At 50.0% G+C, this 14,862-nt stretch overlaps 1 protein-coding gene across 5 annotated transcripts in view; it reads right to left on the bottom strand.

Moving 5' to 3' along the window:
* Positions 1–14,862, bottom strand: part of GFM2 (GTP dependent ribosome recycling factor mitochondrial 2) — a 201,894-nt gene that overhangs the window by 35,030 nt on the left and 152,002 nt on the right. The gene's annotated exons all lie outside the window — the stretch shown is intronic.

Here is a 14,862-nt window from a genome sequence, read left to right on the forward strand (position 1 = left end):
GGGTACAAGCTCATGAACACTATAGGGCAGGGAAATGCCTATTGTTCACCTGAATATAACTCACATTGAAAGATAAGTAATTAAATCTAACATCCAAAGGTAAAACTATATACTGTATATACTTGAATATAAGTCAATCTCACATCAATAGTGAGTAAACTCATGGAAACACTTATTAAACACAAATTAGATACGATCCTGATCGAGGAGAATCTACGGGATCCCCACCAGCATGAATTCACAAAGGGAAGGTCCTGCCAATCCAATTTAATTAGCTTCTTTGACTGGGTAACAAGAAAACTGGATATGGGGGAGTCCCTGGACGTCGTGTACTTGGACTTCAGTAAAGCTTTTGATAGCGTCCCACACCGCAGGTTGTTGAGCAAGATGACATCAATGGGATTAGGAAAAACATTAACTGCCAATGACTGGCTAATGACTGGCTATGCGGTAGACTCCAGAGGGTAATGGTTAACGGTACCCTCTCCAATACGTTGGAGGTGACCAGTGGAGTGCTGCAGGGCTCGGTCTTGGGACCGATCCTTTTCGACATATTCATAAGCGACCTGACTCAGGGGTTTCAAGGCAAAATAACATTATTCGCCGATGACGCCAAACATAAGAACATAAGAACTGCCATCTCCGGATCAGACCCATGGTCCATCGAGTCCGGCGATCCGCACACGCGGAGGCCCAGTCAGGTATACACCTGATGTAGTTTTAATCACCCATATCCCTCTATGCCTCTCGTAAGGAGATGTGCATCTAATTTGCCTTTGAATCCTAGCACAGTGGATTCCTTAATAACCTCCTTTGGAAGAGCATTCCAGGCGTCCACCACTCGCTGCGTGAAGCAGAACTTCCTGACATTTGTCCTGGACTTGTCCCCCCTTAGCTTCAAACCATGTCCTCTTGTCCGTGTCACGTTGGACAATGTAAATAATTTGTTTTTCTTCTCTATTTTATCGATGTCTTTCAGTATTTTGAACGTCTCTATCATGTCCCCTCGCAGCCTCCTCTTCTCAAGGGAGAACAGTCCCAGTTTCTTGAGTCGTTCCTCATATTCCAAGTTCTCCATACCTCTTATTAGCTTCGTTGCTCGTCTCTGCACCCTCTCCAGCAGTTTTATATCCTTCTTTAGGTTGGGAGACCAATGTTGGACACAGTATTCCAAGTGTGGTCTGACCATTGCTCTATAAAGCGGCATTATGACTTTCTTCGATCTACTCGTGATTCCTTTCTTTATCATGCCTAACATTCTGTTTGCTTTCTTTGCCGCTGCCGCGCATTGTGCCGATGGCTTCAGGGTCCTATCTATCAGTACACCCAGGTCCTTTTCTTGTTCGCTCTTACCCAGAGTTGCGCCTGACATTCTATACTCGTGTTCCTTATTCTTACTACCTAAATGCATTACTTTGCATTTCTCCACGTTGAACTTCATCTGCCATTGCTCTGCCCATTTCTCTAACTGATACAAGTCGCTCTGGAGTTCCTTGCTATCTTCCTGCGATCTGATTACCCGGCACAGCTTTGTGTCGTTTGCAAACTTAATGATCTCACTGGATATTCCGTCTTCCAGGTCATTGATATAAATATTAAATAGGATCGGCCCAAGTACCGAGCCCTGGGGCACACCACTAGTCACTTTCTCCCAGTCTGAGAACTTCCCATTTATGCCCACTCTCTGCTTTCTGTTTTCCAGCCATTTGCCTATCCACCTTTGTATATCTCCCTCTATTCCATGGCTTTATAGTTTCCTGAGAAGTCTTTCATGTGGAACTTTGTCGAATGCTTTCTGGAAGTCCAAATATATTATGTCCACCGGCATTCCACTATCAATTTGCTTGTTCACGGTCTCAAAAAATTGAAGTAAATTCGTTAAACATGATTTCCCTTTCCTGAACCCATGTTGACTGGGTTTCAGCAAGTCGTGTGTATCTAAGTGCCGGACTATGCTATCCTTGATCAGTGCTTCAACCATCTTTCCAGGGACAGACGTAAGGCTCACAGGTCTGTAGTTGCCCGGTTCTCCTCTCGATCCTTTTTTGAAAATTGGCGTGATGTTCGCTATCTTCCAGTCATCTGGTATCTGTCCAGTTCTGATTGTCAGATTGGTGAGTTTTTGCAATAACTCTCCGATTTCAACCTTCAATTCCTTTAAGACTCTCGGGTGAATTCCATCCGGTCCAGGGGATTTGTCACTTTTAAGTTTGTCGATCTGGTAGTATATCTGGTCCAACTCCACTTCAACTGTGGTGAGGCTGTCTTCTATTACTCCACTAAACACTTTCACTGCTTCTGGTATTTTTGCGGTATCCTCTTCCGTAAAGACGGACGCAAAGAAGGAATTTAGTTTGTCCGCAATTTGTTTATCTTCCTTAATGTACCCTTTTCTTCCCTGGTCGTCCAGGGGTCCCACCGCCTCTTTTGCGGGTTTTTTCCCTTTCACTTATCTAAAGAAGGGCTTGAAGTTTTTGGCCTCTTGCGCTATTTTTTCCTCATAGTCCTTTTTGGCATCCCTCACCGCTTTGTGACATTTCTTCTGATCATCTTTATGTTTTTTCCATGCTTCGGTTGTTTTCATGTGTTTCCATTTTTTGAAAGAGTCCTTCTTTTCTTTTATGGCTTCCCTCACCTGTCTGGTAAGCCATGCCGGTTCTCCCTTACCTTTTGTTCTCCCTTCTTTGGAGATCCTCGGAATGTGTAGATTTTGTGCTTCTGTGTTAGTATTTTTCAGTAGGAACCATGCCTGGTCTACTGTTTCAAGTTTGTCCACCTTTTTCTTGAGTCGTTGTTTCACCATGGCTCTCATGCGATCGTATTTGCCCTTTTTAAAGTTAAAGGTTTTGGTTAAGGTTTTGGCACTTTTTCTATTCCCGATGTCAAGCTTAAAGTTGATCACATTGTGATCGCTCGTCCCCAGCGGTACCGTAACTTCTACTTCTTTTGTCGGTCCCGTGAGGCCATTTAGCACCAAGTCCAGGGTGGCGTTGCCTCTTGTCGGCTCTTTTACCATTTGTTCCAGGAAGCAATCCCCTAGCGCCTCCAGGAACTTGGCCTCCTTCCTAGTTTCCAGTCTATCCTCGGGAAATTGAAGTCTCCCAATATTATTACATTACCCGTCTTGCATTCTTGTTTGATTTCCTCTATCATTTCTGAGTCAGTTTCCTCCGCCTGTCCTGGGGGACGATAGTAAAAGCCAATTTTCGTGTTTGCGCTGTTTTGGCCAGGAATCTTGACCCAGAGGGACTCTAGCTTCTCTTTCGTTTCCGTCGTAGCCACTTCAACAGATTCTACTCCTTCCTGAACATATAGGGCAATACCTCCACCTTTCTGCCCTACTCGATCTCTTCTATATAGTTTGTATCCCTGAAGTACTGTGTCCCATTTGTTTTCTTCATTTCACCATGTTTCTGTTATGCCAATGATTTCCAACTTATCATGTCTTGCTATTCTCTAGTTCCCCCATTTTGTTTCCTAGACTTCTAGCATTCATATACATACATTTGAGTTCTCTTCGTGTTACTTTTTTGGACTTTCTACTCTTTGCTGTCCCTACTGTTTCTTTCACGGTATCCTTAACTGCTCCAGTGTTGTCTCCCTTGTTTGCTGTGCGGTCATCCCCTCCTGTGTCTGAGTTGTCCCTTCCTGCCTTGTCTTCCTTATTTGCTGTGAGGTCGTCCCCTCCTGTGTATGAGTAGTAGCCCATTGTTCCTTCATCGGGGCATCCTGTCGTCCGTGCCATCGACTGGTGGTCGACTGTCGGCTTTCCCCTATTTATTAGTTTAAAGCCTTCTCGATAGCCTTCTTCATGTTGCCTGCCAATACTCTTGCTCCTTCCTTGTTGAGGTGTAGTCCGTCCTTTCTGTAGTACTTGCTTTTTCCCCAGAACGCCATCCAGTTGCGCACGAAGTCAAAGCCTTCTTCTTCGCACCATCGTCTCATCCAGGCGTTAATAGCTTGCAATTCCCCTTGTCTCTTTCCATCCGCTCTTGGTACTGGGAGGATCTCGGAGAAGGCCACCTTCACCTCCCTGATCTTCAGCTGTCTTCCAAGTGAGCGGAGCTGGCCCTTCATCTCTTCCCTGTCATACTTCCGTCCGCTCACATCATTTGTTCCCACGTGGATGAGCACAGCAGTATCCTCTCCCCCTGCGCTTTCTATGATCCTGGAGATCCTGTTGGCCACATCCTTCACTCTTGCTCCAGGCAGACAGGTGACGATTCTGTCCTCTCTTCCTCCTGCGGTGTGGCTGTCCACGTGACGTATAATGGAGTCACCTACGATGATCACCATCTTCTTTATTCGGGAGTTTCTTGGGGGTCGTAAGTCCACGTCTATGGTATAGGGCCAGTCTTCCTCCAGTGCTACTCTTGAAATTGTTTTCGGCTCTTCAGATGGGGGGACGTCTTCCTGTGTTCTCTCTCTTCCTTCTGGTGCGCGGATGTCTCCTACCTCATCTTCGGTTTTTTCTGTATTTGCATGGGTGTCTTCTCTCCTCTCTTCCAGACCATCTTTCTGGGTATCCTGGGTACAGCTTTCCAGCCCTGGGATCTCTACGTGTTGCTGGTGGGCTTCCTCGATGAATCTTTCTAGTTCCACGATCCCTTCGCTGGTATCGGGCTCCCCTAGCAACTTCTCCTGCATGCAGTTTTCCTCCTTCCTGGCAAGGAGTTCTTCGAGTTCCATCACAGTTCCCTCCAGCAGCCGAACTTGCAGTTTCAGGCTGTCCAGCTCCTCACATCGGCTGCAAATGTATGCCCTAGTCCCCGAGGGGAGGTAGTCATACATACTGCAGACGGTGCAGAAGACTGGAAAGCTCATCTTCTGGCTTCCGTGGGCGCTCATGTCTTGTTCTCCTTCTCAATTGTGTGTGTCCTGCCCTCTTGATAGCAGTCCTCCTGTTGATCGCTGGTCTTGGTTGTGTTGGTGCTGTTGAGCTGTTTGAGAGTGCTTGTCTCGGTGTGTGCTGTGTGGCTAGGTAATAGTAAACAAAAGAACAATAGAACAATAACCGGAATGTAACTTACGTATTGGGGCTCCCTGTTAGTCGGCCCAGCTTCCTGGCTCCTTCTGCAGGCTCCTTTGCAAAGTCGCTCTTGCTAAGGCGAGCGCCTTTACCGCTCGCCTTCGTCGCGAGCCGAATGGCTGTGCGCCGTTGGCTCTCCTCCTGTTAAGGGGGAGTCCGGCACTCTGTTGGTGACGCTGGCGGTGACGCGTTGGGGGTGGGTGGAGCTCCCACACGCTCCACCACGCTACCGCTTCCTGCCTGCCGCTGTCTCCTTCTCTCGGCTTCTCCTCTCTCCCTCCCGCTGTCTTCGCCGGGCCTGCTTCCTCCCGCACCGGCCGAAGATTAAAAGTGAATAAAAGTAGATAACGGCACTTTGCCCGACAATATGACGCAGGACCTACTCTTATTGGAACATTGGTCCTCGACTTGGCAGCTAAGCTTCAATGCTAAAAAATGTAAGATCATGCACCTTGGCAGCAGAAATCCATGCAGAATTTACACTTTAAATGGTGAGACCTTACCTAGGACTAAAGCAGAACGTGATTTAGGAGTGATCATTAGTGAAGACATGAAAACTGCCAATCAAGTGAAGAAAGCTTCATCCAAGGCTAGACAAATGATGGGTTGTATCCATAGAAGTTTCGTCAGCAGGAAGCCCGAGGTCATGATGCCTTTGTACAGACTAGAGAATGACACGGTGGCGATTTACCCGCGGCTACTGCGTTTAGAAATGGGTAACCCGCCAAAAACGGGGAATGAAAATTAGCAGTCTCTGCGGGGAGGGGACAAGGCCATCACCGCCCCTTGGAGCGGTGAATGGTCTTGTCATCGCAGTGAGGCATAAAGGATCGTGCGGTTCCCGCAGCCCCACCCGCACGCCGGCTCGATCGTTTAACCAGCTTCGTCTCTCCACCTCACCTTAGTTTGCTGGCTTTCTTTTTCGGCGACTGGAACGCTTTCAAAAGAGCTGCGCACGCGCGGCTGCTCAGTATTCAATCTTCTGCTCTGACCCAGCCGGAAACAGGAAGTTGCAGCAGAGCAGAAGATTGAACTTTGAGCAGCCGCGCATGCGCGGCTCTTTGAAAGTGTGCCGGTCGCCGAAAAAGAAAACCGGCAAACTAAGGAGAGCTGGAGAGCAGTAGCGTTCCAAGGGGGAGGGCGGGAGGGGTGAAAAAGGTAATGGCGCCAGGCCTTGGAGCACCGAGGCAGACCGCTTCTCCTCCCTCCCAGCCGAACCTCCGCTGACCCTCCTATCTCTCCCCCCCTAAGTGAACCTTTCCGACCCTCCCAGCGAAAACAGCAAACCTCCCTCCAGTAGCGTCGGCTTTCTCCTCCCTCTGCCGCATCACTGATGACGTCATCAGTGACGCGGCAGAGGGAGGAGAAAGCCGTGAAGGAGGTTTGCTGCTCTCGCTGGGAGGGTCGGAAAGGTTCACGGGGGTGGGGAGATAGGAGGGTCAGCGGGGGTTCGGCTGAGAGGGGGGGAGAAGCGGTCTGCCTCGGTGCTCCATTACCTTCTTCGGGCAGCAGCAGCATTTACAATTCGCTGCTGTTGCCGGCTTCAGGCCTTGTTCTCTGCCGGGTCCTGCCTAATTCCTGTTTTCATGAAGACAGGACCCGACAGAGAGGAAGGCCTGAAGCGGATAACAGCAGTGAATTGTGACTGCTGCTGCTGCCCGATGAAGTTCAGGACATCAGGACATCGGGGAAGGAGCAGGGAGAAATCGGCTGCTGGCTTGGGGGTGAGGGTAGGGAAAGAATCGTGGAAGTGGAGAAATTGGCATGATGGCTTTGTGGGGGCTAGGGGGAGAGAGAAAGAAAGGAAAAAATAAAGAGGGGGGGCCAGGGGGAGAGAGAAAGAAAGGCAGAAATAAAGAGGGGTCAGAGGGAGAGAGAAAGAAAGGCAGAAATAAAGAGGGGGTCAAGGGGGAGAGAAAGAAAGGCAGAAAGAAAGAGGAGGGCCAGGGGGAAAGAGAAATAAAGAGGGAGGCCAAGGGGAGAGAGAAAGAAAGGCAGAAATAAAGAGGGGGGCCAGGGGGAGAGAGAAAGAAAGGCAGAAATAAAGAGGGGAGCCAGGGGGAGAGAGAAAGAAAGAGGGGGGGGGCAGGAGAAGAAAGAAGGACCAGAAGAAGGACCAGAGACTCATGAAATCACCAGACAAAAGGTAGGAAAAATAATTTTATTTTCAACTTAGTGATCAAAATGTGTCCGTTTTGAGAATTTATATCTGCTGTCTATATTTTGCACTATGGCCCCCTTTTACTAAAACGCAATAGCAGTTTTTAGCGCAGGGAGCCTATGAGCGTCGAGAGCAGCGTGGGGCATTCAGCGCAGCTCCCTGCGCTAAAAACCGCTATCGCAGTTTAGTAAAAAGGGAGGGGGGAATATTTGTCTATTTTTGTATAGTTGTTACTGAGGTGACATTGCATAAAGTCATCTGCCTTGACCTCTTTGAAAACCCGCGGAATATAAATGATAATTAACATTTTCTCTGCGTACAGCGTGCTTTGTGTTTTTAAAATTTTATTGTTGGTAGATCATTTTGACTTGACCACAAAGGTAAGGGGGAGGGAGGGAGGGGAGCTGCTGAAAGACATCTAGTAATCCTTGCAGGCTTGACTGTGCAGGGAATTATTTTTGTAAAATCATGTTTTGTTATGTGACTGGCATTATCTAGACTTTAATTTCTATGAATGAATAGAATGAAAATGATATAAAATTACTTGCTTGCGGGGACCGCGTGTTCCGGCTCACACAAGGAAGGAAGGGGTGAAAGGGAAAAAGTTTCTCTTCCTTGGAAATAGATTCTGAAGTGACCTCATCAAAGAAGACCACCACCAAATGTACAAGAAATCCCTTAAACAATGTCAAAAGAGCCCAAAATAGAAAACTGCTACTGCCTTGAGACTCCATTATTGAAGGAATCAACTTGAAATCACAGAAGAGACAGGAAAAGGTTAAATGCCTCATGGAATCCTCAGGTACAAAACACAAACCAAATTGTGAATGAAATCAGAGCAGACAGTAAGAATTATAAAATTGATGCCATTATCCATCTGGAAAAAAAGGCGTACTAGAAATAATGCCTCAGCAATACAATTTTCAGAAGTTCTATTTGCTCATGGTAAGGGAGAAGAGAGACTGCTAGTGATGGTGGGGGGGGACTGATAGAAGATATGAAAGAAGGGTGGGTAGAAAGGAACAGATGGTAAAGGAGGGAGGGAAGGGTGGTGGTGGAAAGGAATAGAACAGACATTGAAAGAAGGTAGAGAGGAACAGACCCTGAAAGGAAATGTGGAAGGCAGAGTGGGGAGAAGACGCTGAAAGGGAAAGAAGACAGATGCCAGACTATGGGGGGAGCGGAGGGAAGAAGATGGGTGCTAGACGGTGACGGGGCGGTGAATGGGATGGCAGTGGCGGTGACGGGGCGGTGAAAGGGATGGCGGGTGACGGTGACGGGGCGGTGAAGGGAACAGCGGGTGACGGGGCGGTGCAGAGGATGGTGGGCCGGGGACGGTGCAGTGACGGGGTACAGATTTTTTCCCCGTGCCATTCTCTAGTACAGAATCCATGGATGAGACCTCATCTGGAATATTTGTGTACAATTCTGAAGGCCCACATTATCAAAAAGATGTGCTGAGAATTGAGTCGGTTCAACGGAATAGCCACCAGGATGGTCTCGGGGCTCAAGAATCTCCCATAAGAGGAAAGACTGAATAAATTGTAGCTGTACTCACTCGAAGAACGTAGAGAGAGAGGGGACATGATTGAGACGTTTAAATATATCACGGGCCGTATCGAGGTGGAAGACGATATCTTCTTTCTTAAAGGACGCTCGACCACAAGAGGGCATCCACTGAGAATCAGGGGCAGGCAATTTCATGGCGACACCAGGAAGTATTTCTTCACCGAAAGGGTGGTCGATCATTGGAATGAACTTCCACTGCAGGTGATTAAGGCCAGCAGCGTGCCAGATTTTAAGAAAAAATGGGATATGCATGTGGGATTTCTAGCGGGGTGAAGTTATGAGGGTGGGTCATTAGGGTAGGCAGACTCGATGGGCTGTGGCCCTTTTCTGCCGTCATTTTCTATGTTTCTAATATAAGTCGAGACCCCCATTTTCCCCCCAAAAAGGAGGAAAAATGGTTGACTCTAATATAAGACAGGGGCTTAATATTCAAGTGTCATGCCCTGCACCCAGTGTCCTCTCCCTCACGCCCTCCCCTGCCAGGCTCTGTACTCAGCCCCCCTCCCTGCCTGCCCTGCAAAGCTCTGCACCCTGCCCCTTCCCTACTAGGCTCTGTACCCAGCCTCCTTCCCTCCCTGCCCTACCAGGCTATGAGCCAGCCCCCCTCTTTGCCAGGCTATACAGCCAGCCCCCGTCACTACTTGCCAGGCTCTACACTGCACCCTGTCCCCCCTCCCTGCTAGGTTCTGTACTGTACCCTGTCCCCTCTCCCTGCTAGACTCTGCACTCTGTCCCACTTTCTCTTCCACCTCTGGTGGTCTAGTGGTACGCTGGGCTGGGACAGGAGAGATCCCTCCCGTCTTCTGTTGTGGCCTGGCCGATGCAAATAATATTTTTATCCCCCTCCCCCGGTACCTTTTTAGTTATCACTGGTGGTCCAGCAGTGTATGGACAGGACTGCACTCCTGCCCTGCGCACCTCCTTCGAATCGCCAATTGGGGCTCGTGGTGCACCGGCACGCAGGAATGAGCTTCTTGAGCTCCCGCATGGCCCTACGTTGCTAGCAGAATGGCTGCCGCCAGTTCTTGTGAGACTTGCGGAACCTGGCGTCAGCCATTCTGCTAGCGACGCAGGGCCACGTGGGAGCTCAAGAAGCTCATTCCTGCGTGGTCCTGCCCATACACCAATGGATCACCAGGGATAACTAAAAAGGTACCGGGGGGAGGGGGGTTAGCCAAATAGGTATGTGGGGTGGGGGGTAAAAAAATGATTTGTTTCAGCCAGGCCGGGAGGGATTTCTCCTGTCTCGGCCTATTAGAGGCCTGCAGCAAGTTGGGGGGGAATCGGGGGGGAGGGGTCGGGTGATGACCCAAATATAGGACGACATCCCCATTTTGGACCACTTTTTGGGCCCAAAAATCTCGTCCTATATTCGAGTATATACAGTAACAGTCTACTTAATGTAAAATTATGTCCTACCTGTTAATTTTCTTTCCTTTAGAAGCAGCAGATGAATCCAGAGACCAGTGGGATATAGCTCACATCGACCAGCAGGTGGAGATAGAGAACTGATTTCCAGTTGGCCTTATAGCCTGGTGTTCCTCCTGTTGAATCAGTTATGCATATTGCCCCAGCATCCCAATAAAGGAGCATGAGCCTTCAAACCAAAGGAAAAAACTTCATTCCAGTGAAAAATCTTGTAATCAGAAATGTAAGAAACTAAAAATAACCACCAACAATCTCCCAACCGAACTCAGAATTCCAAAGAACAAGCGAGAGAGAGAGAGAGAGAGAGAGAGAGAGAGAGAGAGAGAGAGAGAGAGAGAGAGAGAGAGAGAGAGAGAGAGAGACCATCTGGGTGGGGCTCTGGATTCATCTGCTGCTTCTAAAGGAAAGAAAATTAACAGGTAGGACATAATTTTACATTCCTTTGCAAAGCAGCAGATGAATCCAGAGACCAGTGGGATGTAGCAAAGCAACCTCAAACTGGGTGGGAAGCCAAAGTCGCCTCTGCAATCACCGAAGCGCCAAAATTTGCCTCCGCACAGGCTGCCACGTCCAGCCGATAATGCTTAGAAAAGGTGTTCCCTGACGACCAAGTGGCCGCTCGGCAAATTTCTTCCAAAGACATACCACCGGACTCTGCCCACGACGTTGCCAATGCCCGAGTGGAATGTGCACGAAGCTGTTCCGGCACGATCTTCCCTGCCAACAGATAAGCCGACGCAATAGCCTCTTTTACCCAACGAGCTATTGAAGCTTTTGACGCCGCCATACCCTTGTTTGCCCCTGCAAATACCACGAAGAGATGATCCGACCGGCGAAAGTCGTTAGTCACACTTAAATAATGAAGAATCATACGGCGAACATCCAGTAACCGTAATAACGCGAAACGCGCCCCCCAATCCTCCTTCCGAAAGGCCGGGAGGAATAAACTCTGGTTTACATGAAACGAAGAAACCACTTTAGGAAGAAAGGACGGCACCGTCCGCACCGACACCCCAGCATCCGAAATGCGCAAAAAAGGCTCCCTGCAAGACATCGCCTGCAGCTCCGACACTCGTCTTGCAGACGCCATAGCTACCAAAAATACAGTTTTTAATGTGATATCCTTTAGCGTCGCCGCCGACAGAGGCTCAAACGGCGCCGCCTGCATCCTAGTAAGTACCAGCTTCAAATTCCAAGCTGGACAGGTGCGCCGTACCGGCGGACGGATATGGTGAACCCCCTTAAGGAATCGCACCACGTCCGGGTGAGATGCTACTGACGAGCGCGACACCCGGCCCCTATAACATGCAATGGCCGCCACCTGAACCTTAATCGAGTTATAGGCTAACCCTTTAGCAACGCCCTCCTGTAGAAAAGACAGAATAGCCGCCAGAGACGCCTGGAAGGGCGCAATACTCTGCTTCCCGCACCAAGTCTCAAAAACTTTCCAAACTCTAGCATAAGAGCTAGAAGAAGAGTGGCAATAACCTGATCCGAATAGCCCTTCTTACTCAACCGCGACCGTTCAATAGCCAGGCCGTAAGACCAAAGTGGGCCGGATTGTCCATGGAGATTGGACCCTGGGTCAGCAAGTCCGGAGTCACCTGGAATTTTAACCGATCGCCCGACGCGAGTTGCATCAGATCCGCGTACCAAGACCGACGCGGCCAATCTGGAGCTACCAGGATCACCCTGCCCTGAAAGAGAGCGATGCGTTGTAAGACTCGACCGATCATCGGCCAAGGGGGAAATACATACAGAAGGGAATTCGGAGGCCACGGGAGAGCTAAAGCGTCCACCCCCTCCGAGCCCTTCTCTTTCCGTCTGCTGAAGAACCGAGGCCGCTTTGTGTTGCGGGATGAGGCCATGAGATCCATGTCTGGCAGCCCCCACCGAAGGACCAGCAGCTCGAACGCCCTCGGAGATAACTCCCATTCGCCGGGATCGAGACGATTCCTGCTGAGGAAGTCCGCTTGAATGTTTTCTCGACCCGCAATGTGTGCTGCTGAAAGAAGCGGAATATGCATTTCCGCCCACTGAAACAGCAGCATCGCCTCTTCGGCTAATTGAGGACTCCGAGTCCCCCCTTGACGATTGATATATGACACCGCCGTGACACTGTCCGAAAAGATTCTGGTCGGATGGTCCTGAATCATGGCCTGAAACTCTCGTAGCGCAAGCCTTATCGCCCTCAGTTCCAACAGATTGATCGAATACTGTGCCTCTCCCGAGGACCATACTCCCTGCACGGAAGCTTGCCGGCACTGAGCCCCCCATCCTCGGAAACTGGCATCTGTCGTAATCACGACCCAATCCGGCGTCGCTAGTGGCATGCCCCGGAACAGATGGACCTCGGTCAGCCTCCAGTGCATGCCGCGAGCCACCCGAGGACTCCAACGGAGCCGGCGACAATAGTCCAGAGATGCCGGGGACCACCGAGAAAGAAGCGACTTCTGCAGGGGCCTCATATGGAACCGAGCCCAGGGAACCACTTCCAGAGTCGCCACCATCGAGCCCAGAACCTGAACATAATCCCAAACCCGAGGATTGGGCGACCCGAGAAGCCCTCGAATTTGAGATTGTAATTTCTCTCCCCGTTCCCGGGGTAGAAACACCATTCCTAGGCCAGTTTCGAACCTGACCCCCAGGTGCACCAAAGACTGAGAAGGGGACAGAGAACTCTTGGGAAAGTTGACGATCCACCCTAGCGACTGAAGGAGCGAGATTACCCGTTGAGTTACCGTCACACTCTCTTGCCTGGACGACGCGCGGATTAACCAGTCGTCTAAGTACGGGTGTACCCGAATCCCTTCTTTGCGCAAAAAGGCAGCCACCACCACCATCACCTTCGAAAAGGTGCGGGGAGCCGTTGCCAGGCCAAAGGGCATAGCCCGAAATTGATAATGCTGGCCGAGGATCGCAAACCTCAGAAACTTCTGATGCGGAGGCCAGATTGGAATATGGAGGTACGCCTCTTTGAGATCGAGGGATGTGAGAAACTCTCCCGGCCGTACGGCCGCAATCACCGAGCGAACCGTTTCCATCCTGAAATGGCGAACACTGAGAAAATTGTTGACTCCTTTTAGATCCAACACTGGCCTGAAGGAACCCCCCTTTTTTGGTACAACAAAATAAAGGGAATAAATACCGCGGCCTACCTCTTCCGGCGGTACAGGTACTACCGCCCCTAGATCCAGGAGAATTTGAAGAGTTAAGCGGACCGAATCTCCCTTGGCCGCCCCATTGCACGGGGATACCAAGAAAGAATCGGCGACGGGAGCGGCGAATTCTAACTTGTACCCTTCTTGAATAATATCCAACACCCAACGATCTGACGTGATCTTGGCCCACTCCACCCAAAACGCCGACAGGCGTCCCCCTAATGGAAAAGCAGAGGGGGCCAAGACCCCGTCATTGAGGAGCGCGACTTGCCGGGGTACGAGCTGGCTGACCGGAAGCAGGTTTCGTCGTACGAAAGGAACCTCTCTGTCGACCCTTAGGTCTAGCCGAAGAAAAGGCACCATACGCGGAACCAAAGAACGGTTTCCCAGACCTATATCTCCTCACCTCCCTGAAACGAGGTCTAGATGACGAGGACTTCAAAGGGGGCCTAGGCCTATCTTCCGGTAACCGCTGGGTTTTGGTATCTCCAAAATCCTTTACCAATCTCTCTAAATCTTCCCCAAACAATAAACCCCCTTTAAAAGGGAGTTTCACAAGACGAAGCTTAGAAGCCGCATCTGCCGCCCAATGTCGGAGCCATAAAGACCTGCGAGAGACAACTGAAAGCGACATTTGTTTCGCCGAAGCGCGAATAATATCATATAAGGAATCCGCTAAATAAGCCAAACCCGATTCCAAATCAGCCAGTTCCGAAGGAACAACACCCCCGGACTCCATCAAATTATCCGCCATCCCTTGAGACCACTGCAGACAGGCTCTTGCCACATAAGAGCTGCAGATTGCGGCCTGCAAAGTCACTGCAGCAACCTCAAAAGATAACTTCAGCGAAGATTCAACCTTCCTATCCTGGGCATCCTTTAATGTAACCCCCCCTCTACAGGCAAGGTCGTCCGTTTGGTAACCGCGGCTACCAGTGCATCCACCTTAGGCAATTTAAATTTCTCAAGTTCGTACGGGTCTACCGGATACAAAAGCCGCATGGCCTTTGCTACCCGTAACCCGGCATCCGGCGTATCCCATTGAGCCGAGATCAGCTCCTGCATGGCTTCATGCACCGGAAAAGCCTTCGGTGGCCTACGGGTACCTGCCATAAGAGGGTTACCTGAAACTTTCGAATCCACCTGAGAAATGTTTAAACTCAGTAAAGCTTTTGAAATTAAGGAGGAAAGTTCTTCCCGATGGAACAGACGGAGCGCGGAAGGGTCATCCACTTCCCTATACTGGGGATCCTCCTCTTCCCACTCCTCTACCTCACCTTCCTCCAACAACTCCGGAAGGGAAAAAGGGGAAACAACCATAGGCTCGTCCGCGGACGCGAGCCTGCGCTTTTTAAATATCGGCGATTTCACAGGAGAACCATCTCCCTTCGCCGTCTCCCCAGCATCCACTTTCAGGGGAACAGCCGGGGGCACAGAAAGCACCGGCAAGTTCACCGAAACCGGAGGAGCAGGCTGACTGCACTGCAGCATGAAAGCCTTATGCATCAACATAA

The sequence above is a fragment of the Geotrypetes seraphini genome, chromosome 1 (assembly GCF_902459505.1).
Source record: "Geotrypetes seraphini chromosome 1, aGeoSer1.1, whole genome shotgun sequence".
NCBI classification, from domain to species: domain Eukaryota; kingdom Metazoa; phylum Chordata; class Amphibia; order Gymnophiona; family Dermophiidae; genus Geotrypetes; species Geotrypetes seraphini.